Source organism: Prosopis cineraria, unplaced genomic scaffold (genome assembly GCF_029017545.1).
Source record: "Prosopis cineraria cultivar Desert tree isolate PC_DT_omini unplaced genomic scaffold, ASM2901754v1 PC7, whole genome shotgun sequence".
In the NCBI taxonomy this organism is placed as follows: Eukaryota; Viridiplantae; Streptophyta; class Magnoliopsida; order Fabales; family Fabaceae; genus Prosopis; species Prosopis cineraria.
The window spans coordinates 25807898-25819402 of record NW_026555338.1 but is presented as its reverse complement, the minus strand read 5'-3'; the positions used below and the strand labels follow the sequence as shown (position 1 = coordinate 25819402).

The 11505-nt window shown below is 32.4% G+C and overlaps 1 pseudogene; it reads left to right on the top strand.

Moving 5' to 3' along the window:
- Positions 1-1879: 1879 nt before the first annotated feature.
- On the top strand, positions 1880-11302 carry LOC129316637 (pentatricopeptide repeat-containing protein At1g63400-like; annotated as a pseudogene).
- The last annotated feature ends 203 nt before the right edge of the window (positions 11303-11505 follow it).

Genomic DNA, 11505 nt, shown 5'->3' with positions numbered 1-11505 from the left:
GCATGTTATAAGAATTACTTGTGCTTTACAAACTTTAAATATCTCAGCTCATGTCAATGATATCGCCAGACCAAGTTTTGAAAGTTTCTACTATTTGGAGTTGATGTTTTGTCTCTTACTCATGCATGATTTGTTAAGAACCTCAAGCATCTTATTGATATTTGGCTAGCCATGAAAGAAAGCAAATTTATGGTATTTTTTTGCAAAATACAGAATCATATTGAGACGGGCTCAACTTATTGTTATTGTTATGGGATGCTAACTTTGGCAAATGAATTTCCTATATTCCATTAATTTCCTTGCCCTTGTGTTGGTGTAAATACTATATGAATTTAGAAGAAAGGTGTTATTATGTTGGATGTGTTTTGGCTTGAGAAGTCCTTGAGCTATACATAGCAATTGACCATAGATAAAATGTAGATGTATTTATTCATGTTGTCTTTTTATTGATTGCTTCTTAAATTTTGTTGAATGCTTGGAGGATCCAGTGCAATCATTACTCATAACTACTCCTTTGTACCAAGCTGTTCTTTCTTTGATATTTTCTAGAAAATTTGACTTAATAGATAATTTATCTATCATGTTGCCTTTTCTTTTGTTTTTTTTAATAACAACAAGAAGAAGAAGAAGAGGCTTGTCATTGTATGAACTTTTAAAGATTCATGCCAGCTAATGCAACATTAGAAGGTTACTAACATGGGATATGCATGTCGGACTCATCACCAAAGGAAGATGGAGGAAGGGGAATCACTCCAAAGGAACTTGAATGGCTGACAACCAATTAATGAGTGGCTGGGGCACGTGAGTAGAGGCTGTGGACTAAAAGACATTGAGTCTTATAAAGTGGGAAGATATTTGTCATCCTAAAAATCATGGAGGCTGTGGGGTAAAGGATATTGACAGCCAAGACTTATCTTTCTTGGTTAAATTGGCGTAAAACCTGAACTCGAATTCTAATGTTCTTTAGGTCCAGATTTTCTGAGAGAAATATGGCTAGTCTTTAGCCTATTGAAGTGAGCTTAAATACTCCTCATGCTCTCAATTATACTGGATTTTTTAGTATCTTTTAGCCACCTATGGCTATCTTTTGAATGTCCGGGCATACACTTCAATGATTAAGGGACTGTGTAAGGAGGGTTTGTTTGATGAAATAAAGGTCTTGCTTTATAAATTGAGAAAGAATGGGTGCTCGCCTGATTTTGTAACTTTTGATACAATTATTAGACCATGTAGCCGACCTCACTCAGTGGGGTAAGGCTGCTTATTTTTGTTGTTGATACAATTATTAGATCTCTTTTAGAAAAGGTGAGAATGAAAGGGTAAAGGATCATCTTCTTAATAAAATGTTCACTTGAGGTCAATGTTAGCTACTTTGTTCCAGATTTTTTTAGTTTTTGATGCTCACTTTTGTGATGAAACTTGTTGTAATTTTTAACAATTTTATTTCTTCTAATTAAACTTTGTGGACTATATGATGGCTTACTGCAATCACAACATTTTGTTTGCATTATATATTTCATGTATTTTCACTTTTTGTTGTTACCTCTTTTTTGGGGGGGGGTGTTGGGTGGGGGGACATTCATTATGAATTTGGCTTAGCATATCTCAGTTACTGTCATTCTTGGATTTGTGTTTTTAACAATACTGTCTAAATTCCTATAAGTCATATTGCCATTCCAAGTTTTGAAAGTTTGTACTGCTCTTGGGAGCTGATATTTTCATTATTTTGTCATTTACTCATGAATATTTTTATGATATAATTAGTTTCTTCACTTTTTTAGTACTGACAAAGGAGACTTCTTGAGGCCCAAGGTTTATTTTATTTTTTATTTTTTATTTTTTATCAAATTTGTTTATGTTATATGCAGAGCTTTACAAGATGGTTTGTGAACCAGATGAAACTGATTTAGATATACGCATACCTGTTGTGAGGCTCCCACAAGATGCAGGTACAAGTCTGGAGAAAACATTGATGACTACTTCATCTGGTGAGGATTTTTTTTAGCTTTCATTTTCGATGGTGATAGTATGTTGTTATCATCTTCACATGCAAAATCTTTATATCCATTCCTATTTCTGTTTCCTCTTTTAACCTCTTGTGGAAGTGGGAAGTTGGATTCATACTATGTGCATCTATACTCTCCACGTGGACCAGCTGTTGACATAGCAGAAGTATTTCTACGGTTGATGGTGAGTTGGTACCATACTATGTGCATCTTATTGGTCAGCAAGGAGGGCCAGAGAAGCAGCTATTGATTAGGACAAGCTACTAAAGGTCAAATTTGCCGACTCTTTTCATATAACTTCAGTCTTTCTCTTTTCCATATACTGTTGCTGATCTCACTAGTTAACAACAAATTTTTATTTCTAGGATGCTGCAGATGAAATCCAAAGCACTAAAGATCGGCGTGTTGAGGGAGTTGTGTGTGTGTGTGTACGCAAAAACTGCTGTTCTTTTTGAAGTGGTTGCTTCATGTTTCTTGTTTATGCTTTACAAACTCATGTCATTAATCATCATGATTCATTGGAAGTCTTACCTATTCTCTTCTGTATTGGTGGGATTGAAGTACATAACATCTTGCTTTCAAAATCAGTGTAATGTTCTTAAAGCATTCTTCCATATGAAAGAAATTCCATATTTGCATGTTATATCCATGTATAGTGGGGGAGCTAGGATCTTGGTTCTCGAGAGGGGGTGGTAGAATTAGGATTCTTGACACAAGGAACATTTTTTGTGTAACATCCTAAAAATTTTAAGACTCAAATTTATTTAAAAAAATAAATAAAAATAAAATAAAATATCTATAATTAAATTAAAATTTAGAATAATTTAATAGAGGCCCAGAGTTTGAATTTTACTAAGCGAAAGTTTGGTTTTATTTGATTTTTAACTATGGGAAAAATTACCAAAGTTGACCCGGGCTTTTGTGCAATAATAAAAAATGTTGGGCCCTTTCTTGTAATTTTCCCCAAACTTTTTGACCAGCATTTTAAAGAGAAAACAGATGCAGAAAACGTAGAAAATGAACAAGGGAAGGAAATGCACAAATGGGAGAGTGAGAGAGAGAGAGAGGAAGAAGAAAGGAGAAAGAGAGGGAGTTAGGCTCGGATCTAGGAGTCTTTGCGACCGTTGCGAGCTCGGCTACACGATAGGTAAACTCCCTACTTCAATCCTCTTTCTTTCTCTTGATTTTCTTCAATTTTTGGAAGAGGAAATTTTTGGATTTTGATCCCAAAGACTTTATTCTTGTAAGCTTTTGTTTCTTTGGATCCTAGGGAGCATGTTTTAAGTTTCTATATAGTGATCTAATATTTTGAGTGGATAATTGGATGAAAAGAGGTGTTTTGGGCACAAAATAAACCTTGAGAAATTGGGTTTTTGCTCCTCAATGGTTTAAGCCTATTGATTTAGTTATAATTTTGCTATTTGAGCCCAATAAGATTTAAATTAAGGTTTGGTTTTCATTATAAGGGCTAATGGTGAATGTTGGTGGCACTAAGTAAAGGTTTTTAATTGATTAAAAAATTATATAAATTGAAAATTAGCCTAGTGATGGCTAATAAATGGTTTTGGTGGTTAAGTGATATTATGTGAATGGTTGGTTTAATATATGGACCATTAGGGTGGATTATGACTCATTGACCTAAGTTGTGTGGTATAAGTTATAGTCTTCATTAATGCTATTTGTCATGATAAGTGATGTGGATCACTTATATGTTGTAGAAAATTGTTGGTGGAACTTATTAAGAAGTAAGGAACAAGCCGAGCCCTATTTTGTACAAGGGGAACCCTTTTAGTACCAAAGGGTTGAGGTAACAGGGGAAATTATATTTCTTATTACTTTGTTTTAGCTATTTTTGAATAAATATTACTAGTTATCATGCATTACATGTTTTAAAAGATTAAATGTGCTTTATAAGGGGTTATGGGGTACTACTTTGATTATAGTGCAAATATGTTTTCTAATTGTTTAATAACAATGTTTTTATGGAAATGAGATTTATAAATATTATACTACTTTAGAGTGTTGAATGGTCAATACTCAGGAAAGGTAGACAAGAGTAAAAGGCATGATCTCGGTGGGAGTTCACCAATGAGAAGGTGTGGATTTTTGATATTCTATGGCACACTGTCAGTACTCAGTGTTGTCTTACGTATTGTGGGCTCAGTGCACTAAAGTGGTTAGTGTATTGAGTGTTCGACACCTCTCAGTGGGGGAGGGAATCCGACATATGAAGTGTGAGGTTGAGTGCCTAGGCCAAGGTAGCCCTCACATGGAGAGTAAGTCGGGCTGGCTCTGGGAGGGAGTTAGCTTTGACTGCTCAGGATTCACGTCGAAGGGGCATAGGCAGTTCGGTGGATTAGATCATGCCTTAGATTATGTTTTGTGCCTGTGGAGGTACAAGTAGGTATAAGGTTTACCTGCGAGTTAAAGAGTGCCAGGGGGCATTCTGTTGGTCATGAAAGGCCATACCGGCCTAGGTCATGCATTCATGCATTTTAAATGGCTAAATTATATACTATGTTGAATTTATTATTCGTTTATTTGATTATGGCTTACTTTGTAATAATCAATGTAAATTTTGCTGTTACTGAGACTGTGGTTGTCTCACCCCTTTCTTTTCAATATTCTAGGTCCAGGCGAAGGATCCAGTGGTGGACGGGGAAAGGAGCAAAGCTAGGGGTTTGCTTGTGATTTGTAAAGAACTGCAACCCCTTTCTTTTGAGCAAATATATTGTAATGTATTTAAGATTAGGGTGCCAGTAGGATATGATTGTGTGTGTGTGTGTGTGAATATGTGTGGATTGTGTGCTTGTGTATGAATTTTTGTCTGTTTGCAGACTTGTGGCTAGGAAACTTGGTTATGGTGTGTGGTTTTGATGGATTTACTTAGTAGACCAAGTTTCTATTACAAGCAGATCTTTATTTTGATATATTGTGATTTTATAAGCAAATGCAAAGTGGTTGCATTGCAAATGGTGTGCTATGGGAAAACATACAGCTTGGATAGAGAGAGTGGGTGCGTGGGCCCCACAAGGAGCTCTGAGCCAAGTGAAAATGTTTAGCATATGTATTTATATAAATACATGGTATTTGGATTGATTTGTGACCACTCTTGTATGATTTGTGCATTTTGGGGGTTTAGGGTCCATTTTGGGAAATGGCACCCGGGTGGTCAAATTTTGATGTATGGGGGTTTTCCATCATTTGAATGTTCTATCAGGTGTTTTTAATCTTATTTGACGTGTCCAAAGTGTTTCCACAGGTTTGTGACCATTAGGATGGGATTTGGACAATTTTGAAAATGGTTTTTACCAAAAAGCTGCACTTTTGCATCCGGGTGTCCAATCTTAATCCGACCGTTGGATTTCTCTAAAATTTGGGTCACAAGTAAAACCTTTTATAAGCTTCGTGTGGGCTTTGGAATCACATCGATCGGATATCGGACGGAGAAACGACGCACTCCGGAATTTGGTCTGGAGGTGCTGTCATGACAGCATTAAATTGCTGTCATGACAGCTACAGTATTGATTTTATAACCTATAAAAAATTCAATCCGTCCATTGGATCTTTTCAAAATTTAGTATGCTAATAGTATTCTTTAAAAGTGACATGTGGGCTTTGGAATCACTCCGATCGGAGGTCAGATGATGAAATGGTGCACTCCGGAAGTTGGTCCGGAAGTGCTGTCACATGACAGCAAAAATAATCAAATTTTTAACATGTCTAATTTTAAATCCGACCGTTGGATCTTTTTGAAATTTGGTATACTTATAGTACCCTTTGAATGTGACGTGTGAGCTTTAAAATCACTTTGATCGGAGGTCGGATGGCAGAACGACGCCTCCCAGAAGTTGACTCGGGAGGGTTGTCATGACAGCAATTTAAATGCTGTCATGACAGTATCTTTTTATTTCTCTTTCGTCTAACTTGCTTCCATGCGCTATAGTTAGAACCTATAATTTTTTTTAAGGTTGTAAATGTTTACTTTGCAATCGTATATTTGCTTAGTGATTTAAATGATTTGTTTCCTAAGTTGGTTTTAGGATTAACTCCTTAACCACACTTAGTTTATTTGAATTGTGTGATTTTTGGATAACACTCAGGGCAAGTGTTACATTTTGTCTCTTCCAGCTACATTATTTCTCTTTATTTTTTAATTCAACTTTGCAATTACAGCGAGCTAACAAATATATATATATATATATATATACACTCAAAAAGTTTGCTCTCGAATCTTTCTTTTTCATGCTTCTTGTTTTTTTGACTAGTTTTTAACTAGTGTTTGGGATGAGAATGATGTAACTTAGTTTAGTCAAATTAGAATTTTCTTCTATTTTAAAAGAATTAATAAATAATATTGTTGTTTAGAAATTAGATATGATGAAATTACAATTAATCTTCACTAGCCTTTGAGTTAAAAAAAATTAAATTTTAAATTGAGGCTATAAAAAATAAGGTTGAAATAAGTTTAAAGTTTAAAATATTAAAATAAAAGGATGTAATGTATATATATATATAAAAAAAAAAGAGAATACAAACTATAAAATATTAAAACTCATACTCTATGTATGTTATATTTTCCGATGAGGCTCAACTACAAGTAGCTCAGCCCATGTCCATGTAATTCATGAGTGCACTTTATTTGCCCTGCTATTTCTTTGCTGTTAAGCAATCGCACGGGAAGTACTTCTTTTTTATGTTGTTACTTTTTAACAATTAAATATTTGATAAGCCATGACTGCCCCTTCAGCTATTCTTTCGTGATATTTCAGGTAAAAGGGATGTATGCTACATGATCAAATTTAAGTAATTGATCTCTCTAATTGCAAAAATTCTCTGACTTGTGGGTAGTTAGTTAATCAACTTGAAGCTATGGCAAGAATTGTCTTGTAGTGATCTATTTCGTAATGTTTGAATACATGAAATGGATGATGAGGTCTGTTTGATTTTCTATGAATATAGATATAAAAATGTTGCAAGAACCATCAGCTAATAATTTTGAAAAATGATAGGTGTTTTTTTCTCACCCCACTCTCATCTTTCTGCTACTCTATTTTCCTCTCCCTTTTTTGGTGCTCATTTGAGACAGTTTGTTTTCTATTTTTAAAACTATTTTTTATTTTTGAAAATGAAAAAAATTTAAAAACTGATTTGAAAAAATGTTTTTCATTTAATTGTTTCTAAATTTTTTATTTTTTGTTTTTAAAAACCAAAAAATAGAATAAAAACAATTTTTAAAATTATATTACAAAACATTTTTTAAAATGAAAAATAGGAATAAAAACCAAACAAGCACTTAAATACTCAATTTTTTTTTTTTTGTTGGCTTTTGTTCAGTGTTTGATCACCAAAGATGTTTGGATGAATGTTGGATAATGGACGATATGATGATTGGATGTGATGTTTCTTTTTTGAAGGGGATTATGTATGTATGTATACATGCCGCCTGTGCGTACCTCAATTTGATTATTATATTTCATCAATTTGAAGAATACTATTGAGCTGTCATCAAATGGTTAGTTTTCTTAATTCTTAATTCTTATTTTTGTCATTTCTTCGTGTCATTAACGGGAATTTTTTTTTCTATTCTTTTGATTTATCTTTCTTATTTATCATATCAATTTAATTGTTTTTCTTTCTCTCATTTCTGTCTAATTATTATAATATATAAATTTTAAACATGTTTTAAACACTGAGGAGAATTTCATTGATTTACTCTTAAAAGAATTTAATATCTAACAAAGATTTTGAACAAGCAAACATTAATTATATACAAGCAAAATTCAAGTTCTATGATGATTGAGTATCTACGATAGCATGTTTTTTTAAAGGGGAAAAATCCTCATGTATGCCAGGGGGATTGAAAACAAATATGGAATATTAAAAAAAAAATCAAACAGTTATAAGTGAAACTATCCATTTTTACAGTTTGTTTTAAGTTTTTGAATTTAAGGTATTATAAAATATATTTGCTTACACAAATAATTGTTTAGTGGTAGTGGGAGTAATTTATTATGGTTATCGTTGAAAAAGAAAAAGTAAAATTGAAAGTCTAGAAGTGCATTATTTTCATTTCTCAGAAATTTGTTTTAACTAATTTTTTTTATAATGAGGTCAAATATGATTACAATATTAATTAAAACCATGCGTTTCATAATAAAAAATTAAGGAAGTGATATATATAATTAACTTTTAAAATGCAGAGTCTTTACGTGTAATATGATTATTTACTCAACTATATCAGATCAATTCCATGCAACGTATAGAGTTTAAGTCTAGTTTAATAAATAAGTGTGTATATATAAGCTATGAATAGGGTGGTTTCAATTTCTCTTTTCCACCTTAAGGTCTAATTACCCAACTATTAATAACATATTTTATAGTTGGCAAAAAAAAAAACATATTTTGTAGTGATTATTTCATCTTGTCCGTTAATATTTGATGTTAGGTATTATACTACTAAGAATAGTTTTAGGAAATAAATAGAGATATAAAATAAACTGAAAATATTCTTTTGTTTAATCAGTAAAATAAGGAGAGATTTGTGCTAAATATTCTTGCACAATAAATCTATATATGCAATCAAAAATTTTAAATTATTTTTATTTTTATTATTATATTATTAAGAAAAATTTCATGTGGGAACTCTTGACTCAAGATAATGAAAAAGAAAATACCATAATTTTTGAAATTTCACTGAAAGATCCATATGAAATTTTTGCTGAATTAGTGATGAAAATAACAAAATTGCCATTATTTAAATGAACAATATAAATGACTTGTTCATTCCTACACTATCGATTGTTCATTTACTTACAAAATGTTGTTCGTTTTCCTACTTCACTTGTTTATAACCCTAATTTCATTTGATTTTGTTCCAAACATTAATTTTGTGATAAGATGACTTATTCGTTCCCATGCTGTATGTTGTTCATTTACTTATAAAATATTATTTATTTTCTTATTTCACTTATTTATAACCTTTAAAATGAAAGCAAATCAAAGTAAGACTATAAATAAGTGAAGTAAGAAAATCAATAATATTCCACTAATAAATAAATAACATACAGTATATGAATGAATAAGTAGTTTATATTGTTCATTTAAATGAAGACAATTTTATCATTTTCATTACAAATTTAAACAAAATTTGATATGAATTCTTCAGTGAAATTTTAACAATTTTGAAATTTTTTTTTCATTATATTTAGTCAAAAGTCTCCACTTAAAATTTTGCTTCTTGTTTTTGTTGTTGTTGAATTATAGATTGTCTAAATAATTGTGATAGTTGTCCAAGATTGAAAAGGAGAACAATACAAGGTCTCATAAAAGTGAAGAAAAAGTACAGGAGAAAAAAAATGAAGGACGAAAGGCTCCAACTCTTTCCTGGAAAAAACTAATTAGAGGTTTCTTTAATATCTAAAATATTTTTTCTTTTAAAAAACAAAAAATGAAAATAAAATTGTTAGAAAATGTTTTTTATCATCTGATTTAAAAAAAAATAAAACAGTTTTATCATCTGTTTACAGAAATATTTATATTCAACTGGTTGATAGATTAATATTCAGATTTTAACAAGCGGTGATTCCTCAGACGTCAGACCCCTTGTCGTCGAGCTCGGCATCTCCCAGTAGCAGCGCGAGTGTTTTGGTGAATGATCTAAAAGCTAAAGAGTATGTTTTGGAGAGCTTCAAGGTATGCCTTCCCCAAATTTCTTTCTTCTCTGCATGGTCTTCATCCTCATCCATTCTTTCTCACTCTTATGTCCTAACTCCCCACTTCTCTCTCCATTCCAATTCCACACATCTTCAAAGCTCTGAGGAGGTTGTCTCTTCTTTCCACGCCTTACTTCATAGATATCCCCGACCCTCTATAGTCCAAATCACTAAGATTTTAGGATCTCTTGCGCGGATGAAACACTATTCTACTGCTATCTCCCTTTTTGAACTTGCAGAATCTAAGGGATTCATGCCTTCTTTCATTATTCTTAGCGTCTTGATTAATTGTTACTGTCATATGGGTCAAGTGACTTTTGCATTGTCTACTTTCGGGAAGATTCTTTAGATTGGCTGTCGGCCAAATACAATAAATTTGAATATACTGATGAAGGGCCTTTGCCTCGACAATAATGTTAGGAAGGCCTTAGATTTCCATGATGATGTAATAGCGAAAGGATTTCACTTAGATGAAATTAGTTATGGCACCCTCATCAATGGGCTATGCAAATCAGGGAAAACAAGAGCTACAGTTAAATTGCTCAAAAAGATGGCCAGAGGCCAGGTTAAGCCTGATTTAGTCATATATAATACAATTATTGATGGCTTTTGCAAGGAAAGACTCGTAACCGAAGCCACTGATTTATTTCATGAAATAATTAGTCATGGAATATCTTTGAATGTTGTGATCTACAGCTCTTTGATACATGGTTTTTGTTTCATGGATAAATGGGCAGAAACGTCAAAATTGTTTAATCAAATGAGTGATGTCCATACTTTTTGTATCTTGGTCGATGCATTTTGTAAAGAAGGAAGTGTAACCAAAGCTTCAACTGTTGTTGGCATGATGATGAAGCATAGTATAAAACCCGATGTAGTTACTTACAACACTTTAATGAATAGGTACTGTTTTATCAATAATGTTGGGGAGTCAAGAGAATTGTTCAATAAAATAGTCAAGAATAGTTAGGCTCCTAATGTTCTTAGTTATAATATTTTGATTAATGAACTTTGTAAAATCAAGATGGTGGATGATTCCTATGATCTCTTTAAAGAAATGAAGCGTTAAATTTGCTTTCCAATATTATCACCTATAACTCTCTTGTTGATAGTTTGTACAAATTAAGAAAAATGTCATATGTCCAGGATATTATTTGGGAGATGCATACAAGTGGTCATGCACCAAATATAATATTTTATAGTATCTTATTTGATGGATTGTGCAACATTTATTGTCTTGATGAAGCAATTGCCTTGTTACAGTGAATTGTTGATCAAGGAATTCAACTTGATACATGCACATATACCATATTTATTAATGGTTTGTGCAGTGTAAATAGATTAAATGATGCACGACAGATTTTTCAATATGTTTTGGCCAGTGGCCTTCCTTTAAGTGTCCAGGCATATACTTCAATGGTCAGTGGACTATGTAAAGTGGGGTTGTTTGATGAAGAAAAGGCCTTGCTTTATAAAATGAAAGAGAATGGATGCTCACTTGATTTTGTAACTCTTGATACAATCATCAGACCTCTTTTGAGAAAGGGTGAGATTGATAAGGCAAAAGGATCTTATAGATGAAATGTTCACTCTTGGTCTCTTGAAGTGATAGAAGGTTAGATAGTATGCTCCCAATCTATTTGATTATTGATAGTTGATATATTCATATTCGTGATGAAATTTATTGTAATGGTTAAAAAATTTATTTCATTTAAGTAAACTTTGTGGACCATATAATGGCTGGCTTCAATTGGCTAGGTCATGTTTAAATCATGTTTGTTGTG